Genomic DNA, 19,891 nt, shown 5'->3' with positions numbered 1-19,891 from the left:
TATCTAAAAGATATAATTATTGAAAAAACCTGTACTGATAAATCAGTATAATTTTCTCTCCGGGCGCTTTAACAGAGTTGTTTTCCCAAAGCGGCTGTTAAATAAAGGTGATAGTCAGTCACCATATAGAACAAAACAAAACAATAAATAAACAGCGCTAACAGGTGTTGGTATTACATCAATAAATAAAATTTAATATAATCAAATTAGTAAAATAAACACATATTAAAATCAAAACAAGCCTCATAAGCCAGTGATACGACCAAACGGTATTTCTGTGGACTCTAAAAAGGCCAAGTGATGGTAGAATCGTTCCAATGCTTTATAATATCATATCCTGCACGGATAACCATAAGATAATTACCAGATCCTGGGTGGAAGATAGCAGGGTATCCCACCTAGCGCGGTAATGATGATTCTGTCCTGCGCAATTGGAATTGGTGGTTCTCCCTTTTTGTTAAATGCCCACATGCATGGATCGGTCTCTGGATAGATGTATATTGGATGGGTCAGAGCTCTGAAGACCACTGCGGGTCATCCCAAACATTTGTATCCAATTTTATGGCAAGATGATGGATGATATATACCATAAGTTCTCTGGCCTTAGCGATGTCCTGGTCATAGGCTGGCAACCTAACGCGTTTCACTGTCTGTTTGGCAGCTTTATCAAAGGTACCTTTGATAAAGCTGCCAAACAGACAGTGAAACGCGTTAGGTTGCCAGCCTATGACCAGGACATCGCTAAGGCCAGAGAACTTATGGTATATATCATCCATCATCTTGCCATAAAATTGGATACAAATGTTTGGGATGACCCGCAGTGGTCTTCAGAGCTCTGACCCATCCAATATACATCTATCCAGAGACCGATCCATGCATGTGGGCATTTAACAAAAAGGGAGAACCACCAATTCCAATTGCGCAGGACAGAATCATCATTACCGCGCTAGGTGGGATACCCTGCTATCTTCCACCCAGGATCTGGTAATTATCTTATGGTTATCCGTGCAGGATATGATATTATAAAGCATTGGAACGATTCTACCATCACTTGGCCTTTTTAGAGTCCACAGAAATACCGTTTGGTCGTATCACTGGCTTATGAGGCTTGTTTTGATTTTAATATGTGTTTATTTTACTAATTTGATTATATTAAATTTTATTTATTGATGTAATACCAACACCTGTTAGCGCTGTTTATTTATTGTTTTGTTTTGTATCTAAAAGATGCTTATAAAACACATAAGGATAGTTAGCTGAAATATAATTTTTGGCATAGATAAACATATACAGTATACGCAGAATATTCCAGAATGCATAATCCAAACAAAGGGGAAAACATAGAAAACAAAAATGCCAAAAGTACTACAGGGCAAGATTGTTACAAGGTTAGAATGCCATGTTGAACAAACTCTATAACCCCTTGCGCTAATATACTTAATTTGAGGCAACAGGACATGAATAACCTCAATATAGTGGTTTTAAGATAGTTTTAATATCTATAAAATCAATCATATAAGAACACAAAAAAACAAAACACATCACAAAATTGAAATAACTGTTACATTGAAAGAGAAGATGGAGGGGACATTACAGAGGCTGTAAGATAATAACTATAACAATTTTATTTAAATAGCGCTCTTTCTCCAACAGGACTCAAGGTGCATACGTAAGGGAGATCCCAGCTAGTCTACCTGTTTTTTTTTTTTTTTTTTAAAGCGGCAATAATGTAAAAAGCAAAACCAACCAAATAGTTTTGTGCAGTGAAAATGAGAAGCACTTATTCAACAAAAGTGTTATGGTAGACTTACCATGGTTAACACTCTTTCTGCGGGGTACATTGGGTTCCACAGGGAAACATCGGGGTGTAGAGTGGATGTTGATCCAGAGGCACCAATAGGCTAAAGCTTTAGGCTGTCCCAGGACGCACTGGGGCCTCCTCCAGTCCAATGCAGGAGCAGGCAAGAGAGAAGGCAGATGTCAGTCACATAGAACCACATTCTCATGACAGGAGAAGGAACCAGCGGCTAATGCCATACAAACCCATAGAAGCTAGGTGCGTCAGGGTGGCCGCCCTGTGGAACCCAATGTACCTCGCAGAAAGAGTGTTAGCAATGGTAAGTCTACCATAACACTCCTTTCTTGTAGCAGGATACATTGGTTTCCATAGGGAAACATCGGGGATGTCCTAAAGCAGTTCCCCAAGGCAGGGGACACGCCTTAGCGGATATCAAAATCCGACATCCAAAGGAAGCATCCTGGGAGGCAAAAGTATCAAAGGCATTAAACCTTAGAAACGTGTTCACTGAGGACCATGTAGCCGCCTTGCACATTTGTTCTGCATACGCGGCACGGTGGGCCGTCCAAGAAGGTCCAACAGACTGAGTAGAATGGGAGTAGCGGCAGGAGCTGGGAGTCCAGCCTGTGCATACGCTTGTGCAATCACCATTCTAATCCATCTGCCCAAGGTTTGTTTATTCGCAGGCCAGCCATGTTTGTGGAAACCAAACAGGACCAAAAACGGTATCTGACCTCCTGATAGAGGAAGTCCTCTCCATATAGATACAGAGAGCCTTAACTACATCCAAAGAACGTTCTTTGGAAGACAAGTCCAAAGAGATAAAGGCCGGAACCACAATCTCTTGGGTAAGGTGGAAAGACCTTAGGAAAATAACCCGGTCGAGTTCGTAGAACTGCCCGTCACAGTGAAATATCAAAAGAGGCGGAGGATAGGACATGGCACCCAAGTTCGGCACCCATCTTGCAGAGGCAATAGCCAGCAAGAACAGGACCCTGGCCGTGAGCCATTTAAGGTCCACAGACTCAAGAGGTTCAAATGGAGACTCTTGCAGGGCCTTTAGTACAACAGTCAGATCCCATGTAGCCACAGGAGGGACATAGGGAGACTGAATCTGAAGGACACCCTGAGTGAAGGTATGAATGTCAGGTATAGACGCAATTTTTCTCTGAAACCATACCGACAAGGCAGATATGTGAACCTTGAGGTAGGCCAGATGAAGACCTAAGTCAAGGCCTCATTTCAGAAAAGCCAGAATTGTGGAAGTCCTCAACCTAGAGACATCATAATTCTTATCAGCACACCAGGCGAAGTAAGAATTGCAAACCCTGTAATAAATCCGGGCAGAGGTCGGTTTGCGGGCTTTCAGTATAGTCTGGATAACCACTTCAGAAAAACCTTTGGTCCTCAGGAGTGATGCTTCAAGAGCCATGCCGTCAAAGCCAGTCTGGTCAGGTCTGGGTAGACACAAGGGCCCTGTACGAGGAGGTCTGGCCGCTGAGGAAGTAGAAGGGGACGCCCTGTCGACAGACCCTGCAGGTCTTAGAACCAATGCCGTCTGGGCCGTGCTGGAGCGACTAGAAGAAGCATTACTCCTTCGTGCTTGAACTTCCGTAGGACCCTGGGCAGGAGTGACACTGGAGGGAACATGTAAGGCAGCCGAAAGTTCCATGGAATTGCCAGTGCGTCCACGAACGCTGCTTGAGGATCCCTGGTCCGAGATCCTCAAGCAGTAATTGTGTCGAGATGATGTAGGCCCCACCTGTCCACTAGGAGTTGAAAGGCTTCTGGATGAAGACTCCACTCTGCGGCGTACACGTCCTGGTGACTGAGGAAGTCCACTTCCCAGTTTAGGATGACCGGAATGAACACTGACGATATTGCTGGAAGATGGCGTTCCACCCAACGAAGGATTTTTGACACTTCCATCATTGCCATGCGGCTTCGAGTGCCGCCTTGATAGTTTATGTATGCCACTGTGGTGGCATTGTCTGACTGTACTTGAACAGGCCTGTTCTGTACCAGAGGCAGGGCAAGAACACCGCCCTCAGCTCCAGAATGTTTACTGGGAGGAGTGATTCCTCCTTGGTCCAACGACCCTGAAAAAAGAGAGTGTTGCTCCAACACCACTCCCCATCCCTTCAGACTGACATCTGATGTCAGTAGGAACCAGTAAGGGGTTCCAGAAGGGAAGGCCCCTGCTTAATTGCTGGTCCTGTAGCCACCAGGTCAGCGACAGACGATCCTCCGGAGTCAAAGTGATCATGTGAGATCTGATCCGCTGAGGTAGGCCGTCCCACTTGGAAAGCATTAACCTCTGTAGAGAGCGGGAATAAAATTGAGCGTACTCTACCATGTCGAATGCCGACATCATCAGGCCAAGTACTTGCATCACCGAGTGTATCGACACTGTGGGGCGATAAAGGAAGCATCGTATACTGTCCTGAAGCTTCAGGACTTTTTCTAGAGACAGGAACAGTCTCTGACTGTGTGTGTCCATGAGTGCCCCCAGGTGCACCATGCTCTGAGCTGGGACTAGCGAGGACTTCTTCCAATTGATGAGCCACCAGTGGGCTTGCAGGAAGGTTACCGTCAGTTGCAGATGACTGAGGAGGACTTCGTGAGGATTTGCCAGAATCAGCAAGTCGTCCAAATACGGTAGGATTTTTACTCCCTGGCGACAGATATGGGCCGTCATCAGGCCGTGACCTTGGTGAAGATCCGAGGAGCCGTAGCCAGACCAAATGGCAGAGCCTGGAATTGATAGTGGAGGTAGCCAATGGTAAACAGTAGAAACCGATGATGCGACATGGCAATAGGTATATGCAGGTACGCATCCTGTATATCCAGGGATACCATATAGTCTCCGGGTTCCATATCCAGTACAATTGAGCGAAGTGTTTCCATACGGAACCTGGACACTCTCACAAACTTGTTCAGAGATTTGAGGTTGAGTATAGGCTGGAAATACCTACTGGGCTTCGGGACTAGAAACAGGGTGGCACAACCACTCCTGTGCTCAGAACTGACAACCGTTTGCAAAGCTTGCCCCTTTAACAGATCCGAAGGGAGAACCGTGGTGCAAAACTGGCGAGGGTGACATCTCTTAAAAGAGACTGCGTACCCATGAGACACAACTTCCAGCGCCCATGCATCTAAAGTGGTCTTTACCAGACCTGGGCAAACTGTAGAAGTTGGCCTCCCACCCTGTGTTCCCACAGGGGGAGGCCCGCCCCATCATGCAGCAGGCTTGTCTTGTTTAGAAGCAGGCTGACGGGCTGCCCAGGATTGTTTTGCCTTGGGCTTGGTGGTTTTGGGAGCACGAGACTGTCTCGGGTATGCCTGATCTTTTGCTTTTCCTTGAGGCCGAAAGAAACGAAAAGGTGGTACCTTTTGCCTTCTGTGCAGAAGGATTAGTATTTGGGAGAAAGGAAGTCTTACAGCTGCTAATTCAGACACAATTTATTTAGGTCTTCCTCCAAACAAAATGTCCCCAGTGAAGGTGAGTACCTCCAGGGTCTTTTTGGAGTCTAGGTCCACCTTCCATGACCTCAACCACAGAATACGGCGAGCCAGGATAGACGTAGTCGACGCCTTGGCTGCCAACACACCCGCCTCACAGGAAGCCTCCTGAATGTAATAGGTGGCGGTGGTAATGCGAGACAGGTATTGTCTGGTAATGTCAGAAATATCCTCGGGCAGCTCCTCCTCCAATGCCTGAACCCACGCTTCAATACCTTTTGCAGCCCAAGAGACAGCAATAGTGGGCCTATGCACAGCTCCTGTAAGGGAGTAAATAGATTTCAGGCATCTCTCCACGCGCTTGAAAAAGAAAAGAAAAAAACAGCGCTGTTTATCCTGTAACCTTAAACAAAACTTTAAAAAAAAAAAATATATATATATATATATATATATATATATATATATATATATATTACACACACACACATATATATATATATATATATATATAAAAAAGGAAAAAACTATCCGCACAGTGCTGCTCATCCAAAGTCCACATGCGATGGTGCTCAACTCCACGGAACAGTGTATTCCAATAAACAGGCAATTGTAAAGGAGGGCACTCACCAGTTTTTTGTAAAATAATAGCTGTAGTTTTAATGTTGAATCATCAAGTCGACGTTTCGATCACATCCCAGTGATCTTTGTCAAGACATCATATCATATTCCAGGCAACAGGACACCACAAGTAGCATGTCCAGCCAGTTCACATACAGAGCTATTTAAACCCCTGATAATTGAGCACACATAGGACACACCCACCTGCACTCAGGAAGTGCTGCAAACTCAATATGTATAGTGTACCATGTAGAAACTTAAAAATAATGGTCAGCTGGATGTCAACAACCAAAGGGGAACCCGTAGGGACCAAAACCGCTAATGTCACAGACATATAGAGCCCAAAAAAACTCTTAATACACAACCAGGAAGTGCTTGTGCGTTCCAATCGATCGTGGAACGCACGCGCCGGGCGGAAGTAACTCGCGAAGGCGGAAATGACGTCGCGTTGCTATGGAAACCGGAACAGATGTAAAATATGCTCATCACATCGTCTGTGAACGGCGGTCCCGCCCCGAATAGAGACATCACAGCAGTAACCATGGAAATAGCCCTCTGGCACCATATTATAGTGTAAATGTAAACAATCGGAGAGCAGCACTAAACAGAGTATCAGGGAGGCGTCCAATGGCCCAAAAAGCAAGGAAACCACATATAACATAATACTTATACTAAACTACATACAATATTAAAAATAAGAATTTACTTACCGATAATTCTATTTCTCGGAGTCCGTAGTGGATGCTGGGGTTCCTGAAAGGACCATGGGGAATAGCGGCTCCGCAGGAGACAGGGCACAAAAAGTAAAGCTTTACGATCAGGTGGTGTGTACTGGCTCCTCCCCCTATGACCCTCCTCCAAGCCTCAGTTAGGATACTGTGCCCGGACGAGCGTACACAATAAGGAAGGATTTATGAATCCCGGGTAAGACTCATACCAGCCACACCAATCACACCGTACAACCTGTGATCTAAACCCAGTTAACAGTATGATAACAGAGGAGCCTCTGAAAGATGGCTCCCTACAACAATAACCCGAATTAGGTAACAATAACTATGTACAATTATTGCAGATAATCCGCACTTGGGATGGGCGCCCAGCATCCACTACGGACTCCGAGAAATAGAATTATCGGTAAGTAAATTCTTATTTTCTCTATCGTCCTAGTGGATGCTGGGGTTCCTGAAAGGACCATGGGGATTATACCAAAGCTCCCAAACGGGCGGGAGAGTGCGGATGACTCTGCAGCACCGAATGAGAGAACTCCAGGTCCTCCTTAGCCAGGGTATCAAATTTGTAGAATTTTACAAACGTGTTCTCCCCCGACCACGTAGCCGCTCGGCAGAGTTGTAATGCCGAGACCCCTCGGGCAGCCGCCCAAGAAGAACCCACCTTCCTTGTGGAGTGGGCTTTTACCGATTTTGGCTGTGGCAGGCCTGCCACAGAATGTGCAAGCTGAATCGTACTACAAATCCAGCGAGCAATAGTCTGCTTAGACGCAGGAGCGCCCAACTTGTTGGGAGCATATAGTATAAACAGTGAGTCAGATTTCCTGACTCCAGCTGTCCTTGAAATGTATATTTTTAAAGCTCTGACAACGTCCAACAACTTGGAGTCCTCCAAGTCGCTTGTAGCCGCAGGCACTACAATAGGCTGGTTCAGATGAAATGCTGACACCACCTTAGGGAGAAAATGCGGACGAGTCCGCAGTTCTGCCCTGTCCGAATGGAAAATCAGATATGGGCTTTTGTAAGATAAAGCTGCCAGTTCTGACACTCTCCTGGCCGAAGCCAGGGCTAGTAGCATGGTCACTTTCCATGTGAGATATTTCAAATCCACAGTTTTTAGTGGTTCAAACCAATGAGATTTGAGAAAGTCCAAAACAACATTGAGATCCCACGGTGCCACTGGAGGCACCACAGGGGGCTGTATATGCAGCACTCCCTTAACAAAAGTCTGGACTTCAGGAACTGAAGCCAATTCTTTCTGGAAGAAAATCGACAGGGCCGAAATTTGAACCTTAATAGATCCCAATTTGAGACCCATAGACAATCCTGATTGCAGGAAATGTAGGAATCGACCCAGTTGAAATTTCTCCGTCGGAGCACTCCGATCCTCGCACCACGCAACATATTTTCGCCAAATGCGGTGATAATGTTGCGCGGTTACTTCCTTCCTTGCTTTAATCAAAGTAGGAATGACTTCTTCCGGCATGCCTTTTTCCTTTAGGATCCGGCGTTCAACCGCCATGCCGTCAAACGCAGCCGCGGTAAGTCTTGAAACAGACAGGGACCCTGCTGAAGCAAGTCCCTTCTCAGAGGTAGAGGCCACGGATCTTCCGTGATCATCTCTTGAAGTTCCGGGTACCAAGTCCTTCTTGGCCAATCCGGAACCACTAGTATCGTTCTTACGCCTCTTTGCCGTATAATTCTCAATACTTTTGGTATGAGAGGCAGAGGAGGAAACACATACACCGACTGGTACACCCAAGGCGTTACCAGCGCGTCCACAGCTATTGCCTGCGGATCTCTTGACCTGGCGCAATACCTGTCCAGTTTTTTGTTGAGGCGAGACGCCATCATGTCCACCATTGGTCTTTCCCAACGGGTTACCAGCATGTGGAAAACTTCTGGATGAAGACCCCACTCTCCCGGGTGAAGGTCGTGTCTGCTGAGGAAGTCTGCTTCCCAGTTGTCCACTCCCGGGATGAACACTGCTGACAGTGCTATCACATGATTCTCTGCCCAGCGAAGAATCCTTGCAGCTTCTGCCATTGCACTCCTGCTTCTTGTGCCGCCCTGTCTGTTCACATGGGCGACTGCCGTGATGTTGTCCGACTGGATCAACACCGGTTTTCCTTGAAGCAGAGGTTCTGCCTGGCTTAGAGCATTGTAGATTGCTCTTAGTTCCAGAATGTTTATGTGAAGAGACGTTTCCAGGCTCGACCACACGCCCTGGAAGTTTCTTCCTTGTGTGACTGCTCCCCAGCCTCTCAGGCTGGCGTCCGTGATCACCAGGATCCAATCCTGTATGCCGAATCTGCGGCCCTCCAATAGATGAGCACTCTGCAACCACCACAGAAGAGATACCCTTGTCCTTGGAGACAGGGTTATCAGCTGGTGCATCTGAAGATGCGACCCTGACCATTTGTCCAACAGATCCCTCTGGAAAATTCTTGCGTGGAATCTGCCGAATGGAATTGCTTCGTAAGAAGCCACCATTTTTCCCAGGACTCTTGTGCATTGATGTACAGACACCTTTCCTGGTTTTAGGAGGTTCCTGACAAGTTCGGATAACTCCTTGGCTTTTTCCTCCGGGAGAAAAACCTTTTTCTGAACCGTGTCCAGAATCATCCCTAGGAACAGCAGACGTGTTGTCGGAATTAACTGGGATTTTGGAATATTCAGAATCCACCCGTGCTGTTTTAGCACTTCTTGAGACAGTGCTAATCCCATCTCTAGCTGTTCTCTGGACCTTGCCCTTATTAGGAGATCGTCCAAGTATGGGATAATAAATACGCCTTTTCTTCGAAGAAGAATCATCATCTCGGCCATTACCTTGGTAAAGACCCGAGGTGCCGTGGACAATCCAAACGGCAGCGTCTGAAACTGATAGTGACAGTTCTGTACGACGAACCTGAGGTACCCCTGGTGTGAGGGGTAAATTGGAACGTGGAGATACGCATCCTTGATGTCCAAGGATACCATAAAGTCCCCTTCTTCCAGGTTCGCTATCACTGCTCTGAGTGACTCCATCTTGAACTTGAACTTCTTTATGTACAGGTTCAAGGATTTCAGATTTAGAATAGGTCTTACCGAGCCATCCGGCTTCGGTACCACAAATAGAGTGGAATAATACCCCTTTCCTTGTTGTAAAAGAGGTACCTTGACTATCACCTGCTGAGAGTACAGCTTGTGAATGGCTTCCAAGACCGTCACCCTGTCGGAGGGGGACGTTGGTAAAGCAGACTTCAGGAAACGGCGAGGTGGATCCGTCTCTAGTTCCAACCTGTACCCCTGAGATATTATCTGCAGGATCCAGGGATCTACCTGCGAGTGAGCCCACTGCGCGCTGAAATTCTTGAGACGACCCCCCACCGCCCCCGAGTCCGCTTGAGAAGCCCCAGCGTCATGCTGAGGCTTTTGTAGAAGCGGGGGAGGGCTTCTGTTCCTGGGAAGGAGCTGCCTGTTGCAGTCTCTTCCCCCTTCCTCTGCCTCGTGGCAGATATGAATATCCCTTTGCTCTCTTGTTTTTAAAGGAACGAAAGGGCTGCGGTTGAAAAGTCGGTGTCTTTTTCTGTTGGGGAGTGACTTGAGGTAAAAAGGTGGATTTCCCGGCTGTAGCCGTGGCCACCAAATCCGATAGACCGACACCAAATAACTCCTCCCCTTTATACGGCAAAACTTCCATATGCCGTTTTGAGTCCGCATCACCTGACCACTGTCGCGTCCATAAACTTCTTCTGGCCGAAATGGACATAGCACTTACCCGTGATGCCAGTGTGCAAATATCCCTCTGTGCATCACGCATATAAAGAAATGCATCCTTTATTTGCTCTAAAGACAGTAAAACATTGTCCCTATCCAGGGTATCAATATTTTCAATCAGGGACTCTGACCAAGCTACCCCAGCACTGCACATCCAGGCTGTCGCTATAGCTGGTCGTAGTATAACACCTGTATGTGTGTATATACTTTTTTGGATATTTTCCATCCTCCTATCTGCTGGATCTTTAAGTGCGGCCGTCTCAGGAGAGGGTAACGCCACTTGTTTTGATAAGCGTGTGAGCGCCTTGTCCACCCTAGGAGGTGTTTCCCAGCGCGCCCTAACCTCTGGCGGGAAAGGGTATAAAGCCAATAACTTCTTTGAAATTAGCATTTTTTTATCGGGGGCAACCCACGCTTCATCACACACCTCATTTAATTCATCTGATTCAGGAAAAACTATAGGTAGTTTTTTCACACCCCACATAATACCCTGTTTTGTGGTACCTGTAGTATCAGCAATATGTAACGCCTCCTTCATTGCCAAAATCATATAACGTGTGGCCCTACTGGAAAATACGGTTGATTCATCACCGTCGCCACTGGAATCAGTGCCTGTGTCTGGGTCTGTGTCGACCGACTGAGGCAAAGGGCGTTTTACAGCCCCTGACGGTGTTTGAGGCGCCTGGACAGGTGCTAATTGATTGTCCGGCCGTCTCATGTCGTCAAACGACTGCTTTAGCGTGTTGACACTATCCCGTAATTCCATAAATAAAGGCATCCATTCTGGTGTCGACCCCCTAGGGGGTGACATCCCCATATTTGGCAATTGCTCCGCCTCCACACCAATATCGTCCTCATACATGTCGACACACACGTACCGACCCACAGCAGACACACAGGGAATGCTCTTAAAGAAGACAGGACCCCACTAGCCCTTTGGGGAGACAGAGGGAGAGTTTGCCAGCACACACCAAAAAGCGCTATATATGACAGGGATAGCCTTATAATAAGTGCTCCCTGTATAGCTGCTTTAATAATATAATTTTGCCACAATTTTGCCCCCCCTCTCTTGTTTTACCCTGTTTCTGTAGTGCAGTGCAGGGGAGAGCCTGGGAGCCTTCCTGACCAGCGGAGCTGTGTGAGGAAAATGGCGCTGTGTGCTGAGGAGATAGGCCCCGCCCCTTTTTCGGCGGGCTCGTCTCCCGCTCTTTAGTGGATTCTGGCAGGGGTTAAATATCTCCATATAGCCCCCGGAGGCTATATGTGAGGTATTTTTAGCCAAAATAGGTTTTCATTTGCCTCCCAGGGCGCCCCCCTCCCAGCGCCCTGCACCCTCAGTGACTGCCGTGTGAAGTGTGCTGAGAGGAAAATGGCGCACAGCTGCAGTGCTGTGCGCTACCTTAAGAAGACTGAGGAGTCTTCTGCCGCCGATTCTGGACCTCTTCTCGTTTCAGCATCTGCAAGGGGGCCGGCGGCGAGGCTCCGGTGACCATCCAGGCTGTACCTGTGATCGTCCCTCTGGAGCTAATGTCCAGTAGCCAAGAAGCCAATCCATCCTGCACGCAGGTGAGTTCACTTCTTCTCCCCTAAGTCCCTCGTTGCAGTGATCCTGTTGCCAGCAGGACTCACTGTAAAATAAAAAACCTAAGCTAAACTTTTCTAAGCAGCTCTTTAGGAGAGCCACCTAGATTGCACCCTTCTCGGCCGGGCACAAAAATCTAACTGAGGCTTGGAGGAGGGTCATAGGGGGAGGAGCCAGTACACACCACCTGATCGTAAAGCTTTACTTTTTGTGCCCTGTCTCCTGCGGAGCCGCTATTCCCCATGGTCCTTTCAGGAACCCCAGCATCCACTAGGACGATAGAGAAATATACTTTAATATTAAAATAACCCAGATGGTCGCAAAGCACCCTGTAGGCACACCAGAGGTGGCGACACCACCAGAATAATTCCAGAGGCGCCACCAACACCAGTCGAGCCCCAGGGGCAAGACACCACCCGGCAGACATAGGTAGAACAACACTAAACAATAAAAGGAAAAAGTAAAGAGAGAAAAAAATACAAAAATGGAAAAACTGAAAAAAATGAAAAAAAGGGAAAAAGGCTTTGCTGTTGGTATAGATCAGGCTTGTCCAACCCGCGGCCCGCGGGCCGCATGCGGCCCAAGTCGGCTAGTAATGCGGCCCAGGAGCAGCGCTGCAGCAGAGGTTTTTTTTTTTTTTTCGCGAGTACGGACACCACATGTGAGGCTGAGCCGGCCCCAGCAGGCTGTCAGCACATCCTGATTGGATTGCTGCTGCTGGGACCAGCACCAGCTCACGCCCTCTCCGCTGTCAGTCACAGTGTAGCCCTCCTCCGCTGCATAGCGGCACACGTGACTGAGCAGCGCGAGAGTAGAGGAGCCCAGCGGAGAAGTTGGTTGTACAAGAACACGTAAGTGAGCCGGGGGTGGGTGTCTGTCCGTGGCCGCGCCGCTGTACAGTGTCCCGGAGGGGGGGGGGGGGGGGAATCAAGATCTGCAGTCCTGCGCCGCTGTACAGTGTCCAGGGAAGGGGGGGGGAATCAAGATCTGAAGTCCGTGGCCTGCGCCGCTGTACAGTGTCCTGTACAGACGTCCCTCCCGTAGTACAGCAGAGAGGAGCGGCGGACGGAGACGGAGGCAGCGCTGCAGGAGCGGTAAGTATGTGTCTGTGTGTGTGTGTGTGTTTTTTTACTGCTACAAGGGGCACAGTACAAGGGCGCAGCTACAAGGGGCACAGTACAAGGGGGCAGCTACAGGGCCACAACTACAAGGGGCACAGTACAAGGGGGCAGCTACAAGGGGCACAGTACAAGGGGGCAGCTACAGGGCCACACCTACAAGGGGCACAGTACAAGGGGGCAGCTACAAGGGGCACAGCACAAGGGGGCAGCTACAGGGCCACAACTACAAGGGGCACAGTACAAGGGGGCAGCTACAAGGGGCACAGTACAAGGGGGCAGCTACAAGGGGCACAGTACAAGGGGGCAGCTACAGGGCCACAACTACAAGGGGCACAGTACAAGGGGGCAGCTACAGGGCCACACCTACAAGGGGCACAGTACAAGGGGGCAGCTACAAGGGGCACAGCACAAGGGGGCAGCTACAGGGCCACAACTACAAGGGGCACAGTACAAGGGGGCAGCTACAAGGGGCACAGTACAAGGGGGCAGCTACAGGGCCACAACTACAAGGGGCACAGTACAAGGGGGCAGCTACAGGGCCACAACTACAAGGGGCACAGTACAAGGGGGCAGCTACAGGGCCACAACTACGAGGAGCACAGTACAAGGGGGCAGCTAGTGCTACAGGGCCACAACTACAAGGGGCACAGTACAAGGGGGCAGCTACAGGGCCACAACTACAAGGGGCACTGTACAAGGGGGCAGCTACAAGGGGCACAGTACAAGGGGGCAGCTACAGGGCCACAACTACAAGGGGCACAGTACAAGGGGGCAGCTACAAGGGGCACAGTACAAGGGGGCAGCTACAGGGCCACAACTAGAAAGGGGCACAGTACAAGGGGGCAGCTACAGGGCCACAACTACAAGGGGCACAGTACAAGGGGGCAGCTACAAGGGGCACAGTACAAGGGGGCAGCTACAGGACCACAACTACAAGGGGCACAGTACAAGGGGGCAGCTACAAGGGGCACAGTACAAGGGGGCAGCTACAGGGCCACAACTACAAGGTGCACAGTACAAGGGGGCAGCTACAGGGCCACAACTACAAGGGGCACAGTACAAGGGGGCAGCTACAGGGCCACAACTACAAGGGGCACAGTACAAGGGGGCAGCTAGTGCTACAGGGCCACAACTACAAGGGGCACAGTACAAGGGGGCAGCTACAGGGCCACAACTACAAGGGGCACAGTACAAGGGGGCAGCTAGTGCTACAGGGCCACAACTACAAGGGGCACAGTACAAGGGGGCAGCTACAGGGCCACAACTACAAGGGGCACAGTACAAGGGGGCAGCTACAAGGGGCACAGTACAAGGGGGCAGCTACAGGGCCACAACTACAAGGGGCACAGTACAAGGGGGCAGCTACAAGGGGCACAGTACAAGGGGGCAGCTACAGGGCCACAACTACAAGGGGCACAGTACAAGGGGGCAGCTACAGGGCCACAACTACAAGGGGCACAGTACAAGGGGGCAGCTACAGGGCCACAACTACAAGGGGCACAGTACAAGGGGGCAGCTAGTGCTACAGGGCCACAACTACAAGGGGCACAGTACAAGGGGGCAGCTACAGGGGCACAACTACAAGGGGCACAGTACAAGGGGCGCAGCTACAGGGGCACAACTACAAGGGGCACAGCTACAGGGGCACAACTACAAGGGGCACAGTACAAGGGGGCAGCTACAGGGGCACAACTACAAGGGGCGCAGCTACAGGGGCACAGCTACAAGGGGCGCAGCTACAGGGGCACAACTACAAGGGGCGCAGCTACAGGGGCACAGCTACAAGGGGCGCAGCTACAGGGGCACAACTACAAGGGGCACAGCTACAGGGGCACAGCTACAAGGGGCACAGTACAAGGGGCGCAGCTACAGGGGCACAGTACAAGGGGTACAGTACAAGGGGCGCAGCTACAGGGGCACAACTACAAGGGGCGCAGCTATAGTGGCACAGCTACAAGGGGCGCAGCTACAGGGGCACAACTACAAGGGACGCAGCTACAGGGGCACAGCTACATGGGGCACAGTACAAGGGGCGCAGCTACAGGGGCACAACTACAAGGGGCACAGTACAAGGGGCGCAGCTACAGGGGCACAACTACAAGGGGTGCAGCTATAGTGGCACAGCTACAAGGGGCGCAGCTACAGGGGCACAACTACAAGGGACGCAGCTACAGGGGCAAAGCTACAAGGGGCACAGTACAAGGGGCGCAGCTACAGGGGCACAACTACAAGGGGCACAACTACAAGGGCCACAGTACAAGGGGCACAGCTACAGGGGCACAACTACAAGGGGCACAGTACAAGGGGCGCAGCTACAGGGGCACAACTACAAGGGGCGAACGTCTTCCCGCGTCAGTGAGGGCATAATATTCATTCATTCGTTTGTAAGTATAATTTTCATTTTTATAGGTACCGACCCTTTTGGATTCTACTGGACAAGTGGACGTGACCGGCGTGGGATGTAGGTAAGTAATCTGTCTCTCATTCAGGTATCGTTACTGTTATTTTATTTTATGTGCGGCCCAAACCAAATTTTCATCTTCTAATGTGGCCCAGGGAAGGTGAAAGGTTGGACACCCCTGGTATAGATCATGGTGGTTATAGAAAAATTCCATATGGATTAGCTTCGTTGAGCCCAAGTGGAGTAATAGTCCCCAATTCGAAGATCCACCTAGATTCGCGTTGTCTGAGTTTCAGTTCTCTATCTCCACCAGCATGCATGCATTGAGACTGGATATAGAATGCTTGAGTCGAAGCCAGTGTTTTGCTACTGGCTTATCGGTTTTGTTGGTTTCAAGTGCCTGACGAATAGAATAGCGGTGGTTAGCCATTCGTTCGCGGAAACAACGGGTCGTCAACCCAACATAGTAAAGTCCGCATGGACATATAATGATGTAAATCACATGATCAGACATGCAGGAAAGCTTGTGTTTAATAGCAATCCTTTTTCCACTGTGTGGATGTGAGAATGAAGAACCACTGGTCATTGACCTGCAAGTGGTACAATCAGGGCTCAACGAAGCTAATCCATATGGAATTTTTCTATAACCGCCATGATTTATACCAACAGCAAAGGCTTTTTCCCTTTTTTTCATTTTTTCCATTTTTTGTATTTTTTTCTCTCTTTACTTTTTCCTTTTATTGTTTAGTGTTGTTCTACCTATGTCTGCCGGGTGGTGTTTTGCCCCTGGGGCTCGACTGGTGTTGGTGGCGCCTCTGGAATTATTCTGGTGGTGTCGCCACCTCTGGTGTGCCTACAGGGTGCTTTGCGACCATCTGGGTTATTTTAATATTAAAGTATATTTTAATATTGTATGTAGTTTAGTATAAGTATTATGTTATATGTGGTTTCCTTGCTTTTTGGGCCATTGGACGCCTCCCTGATACTCTGTTTAGTGCTGCTCTCCGATTGTTTACATTTACACTATAATATGGTGCCAGAGGGCTATTTCCATGGTTACTGCTGTGATGTCTCTATTCGGGGCGGGACCGCCGTTCACAGACGATGTGATGAGCATATTTTACATCTGTTCCGGTTTCCATAGCAACGCGACGCCATTTCCGCCTTCGCGAGTTACTTCCGCCCGGCGCGTGCGTTCCACGATCGATTGGAACGCACAAGCACTTCCTGGTTGTGTATTAAGAGTTTTTTGGGGCTCTATATGTCTGTGACATTAGCGGTTTTGGTCCCTACGGGTTCCCCTTTGGTTGTTGACATCCAGCTGACCATTATTTTTAAGTTTCTTCTACATGGTACACTATACATATTGAGTTTGCAGCACTTCCTGAGTGCAGGTGGGTGTGTCCTATGTGTGCTCAATTATCAGGGGTTTAAATAGCTCTGTATGTGAACTGGCTGGACATGCTACTTGTGGTGTCCTGTTGCCTGGAATATGATATGATGTCTTGACAAAGATCACTGGGATGTGATCGAAACGTCGACTTGATGATTCAACATTAAAACTACAGCTATTATTTTACAAAAAACTGGTGAGTGCCCTCCTTTACAATTGCCTATATATATATATATATATATATATATATATATATATATATATATATATATATATATATATTGTAACACTGTAAGGGTACAAGGTGCCGTTTCCTGGGGTAAATGGCAGCACGCAGCAGCTGAGGAACCACACAAGTCCAGTTTCTGGTACAACTGGCCCCAGCCAGTTTTATTATACAGAAAATAAAACAAACACCAAAAGAAAATACCTTGCCTGTCCGGCACTAACTAAACACAAGATGTTCCTAACTATCACTAAACAAAAACACAGAGTTCTCCAGTAAACACTCTATAGCTCACTTGTATCAGGAAGCGTGTTTCTCTCACAGAGATCTTGCAGTCTTCCCAGGCAGTCTGCCCACATTAGTCAGGCTAGAAGCCCTATAAGACTCTTGCACAGCTGAAAGCCCTGATTAGCCCTCTGTGAGGCCAAAGATCCGAACTGGGCCCAATGTCTGGAACTTGCCCTATCTCTCTCTCAGGGCCCTTATCCAGCTTTTCCAGCAAACTGTAAAGGTTCTAACAAAACAAAAGCATTTTCCTAGAAGTTTTCATTTTCAAAAACATGTAAGACAAGAACCTGGGACAAACATACCTGCCCTCAAACACTATCCCAGTGTTCTTGTCACATATCCCCCTCCCCTGTTTCGACCTAGGGGCCGGAACACTTGTAGCCCCCAAACAGAAGATGCGGGACAATGCATCGGCATTGGCCAATTGTGTACCCGGTCTATGTTCGACAATAAACTTAAAATCCTGCAACGCTAGAAACCATCTAGTTACATGAGCATTCTTGCCTCTATTTACATACATCCATTTTAAAGGGGCATGATCTGTCACTAGTCTGAATTGTCTACCCAAGAGGTAATATCTCAAGGTATCTAGTGCCCACTTAATGGCCAAAGCCTCCTTTTCCACAATAGCATACCTTTTTTCATGCTCATTGAGTTTCCTACTCAAATAAATGATAGAGTGTTCATCCCCCATCTCTGGTTTGGGACAACACAGCCCCTATCCCTACCTCGGAGGCATCTGTCTGTACCACAAATTCTTTTGAAAAATCTGGTTTTATCAATACCGGTTGTGAACACAAAGCCACTTTTAACGCTTGGAACGCTTTTTCTGCATCAGGGTTCCATTTCACCATATTTGACTGCTTCCCTTTGGTAAGGTCTGACAACGGCACCGCTGTGGCCGCAAAATTGTGAATAAACCGTCTATAGTACCCAGTTATTCCCAAAAAGCCCTTACCTGTTTTTTATTCACTGGACGAGGCCAGTTTTGAATAGCATCAATTTTATTCAATTGGGGCCTAATCAGACCTCTGCCTATGGTGAAGCCCAAGTATTTGACCTCCTCCATTGCAAGGCAGCACTTCTTTGGGTTAGCAGTTAACCCTGCCTCTCTGATTGAGTCCAGTACTGCTTGTACTTTAACCAAATGGGACCCCCAGTCTGTACTGTGAATTACCACATCATCCAAATAGGCAGCTGCATATTTTCTATGGGGCCTCAAAATTTTATCCATCGCCCGTTGAAAGATTGCTGGAGCCCCATGCAACCCAAAGAGTAACATCTTATACTGGTACAGCCCCATCGGAACCGAAAAGGCTGTTTTTTCTTTTGCGCTATCAGATAAAGGTATTTGCCAGTAAACTTTGGTCAGGTCCAACGTGGTGAGAAACCTGGATGTTCCCAGCCTTTCTATAAGCTCATCACACGGGGCATGGGGTATGCGTCAAACTTGGACACCTCATTTAACTTACGAAAGTCATTACAGAAGCGTATGCTACCGTTGGGCTTCGGGATGAGAACTATGGGACTGGACCACTCACTGTTAGATTCCTCTATGACTCCAAGTTCTAACATGGTTTTAACTTCTTTAGAAACAGCTTCTCGCTGAGCTTCAGGAATCCTATATGGCTTTAAATGAACCCTGACCCCTGGTTCTGTGACAATGTCATGTTTTATTATGGTCGTTCGGCCAGGCAGCTCTGAAAATATCTCCCTATTTTGGATGAGAAATTCTTTAACCTGATTGTTCTGATCAGCTGATAATGTCTCTGACACCTTTACTGCGGGAAGCAACCGAGGTGAAGACACCGAAGGGCAAGGCTCTGTTGACAGAGACAACCTATCTTTCCAGGGTTTGATTAAGTTAACATGGTAGATTTGTTCGGGTTTTCTCTTTACCGGCTGGTATACTTTGTAATTAACCTCATTCACTTTTTCCCTAATCTCAAATGGACCCTGCCATTTAGCTAGGAATTTGCTTTCCACAGTGGGTACCAAAACAAGAACTCTATCTCCAGGAGCAAATTCCCGTATCTTGGCACTCCGGTTATAGACCCTCTGTTGAGCACTTTGGGCCTGTTCCATGTGCTCTCTGACAATAGGTACCACGGCTGCAATCCTATCCTGCATTTGTGTTACATGTTCAATAACGCTTCTATAAGGAGTGGGCTGTCCTTCCCACGTCTCTTTGGCAATGTCCAACAGCCCTCTGGGGTGTCTACCATACAACAAATCAAATGGAGAAAACCCCATAGAGGACTGAGGAACTTCTCTGATGGCCATTAACAAGTAGGGCAACAAACAATCCCAGTTTTTCCCATCTCTTTCAACAACCTTTTTTAACATACTTTTTAATGTTTTATTAAACCTTTCCACCAACCCGTCAGTTTGGGGATGATAGATGGACGTCCTGAGGTGAGTGACCTTAAATAATTTGCACAATTCTTTCTTGATCCTTGACATAAATGGAGTACCTTGGTCAGTCAAAATTTCTTTTGGTATTCCCACTCTACTA

The 19,891-nt window shown here is 48.2% G+C and overlaps 1 protein-coding gene across 6 annotated transcripts in view; it reads right to left on the bottom strand.

The window, feature by feature from the left end:
* Positions 1–19,891, bottom strand: part of TRAF3IP3 (TRAF3 interacting protein 3) — a 241,442-nt gene that overhangs the window by 147,235 nt on the left and 74,316 nt on the right. The gene's annotated exons all lie outside the window — the stretch shown is intronic.

The sequence above is a fragment of the Pseudophryne corroboree genome, chromosome 2 (assembly GCF_028390025.1).
Source record: "Pseudophryne corroboree isolate aPseCor3 chromosome 2, aPseCor3.hap2, whole genome shotgun sequence".
NCBI classification, from domain to species: Eukaryota; Metazoa; Chordata; class Amphibia; order Anura; family Myobatrachidae; genus Pseudophryne; species Pseudophryne corroboree.
Note: the sequence above shows the minus strand (reverse complement) of the source record. Positions and strands in the feature narration are given on the sequence as shown.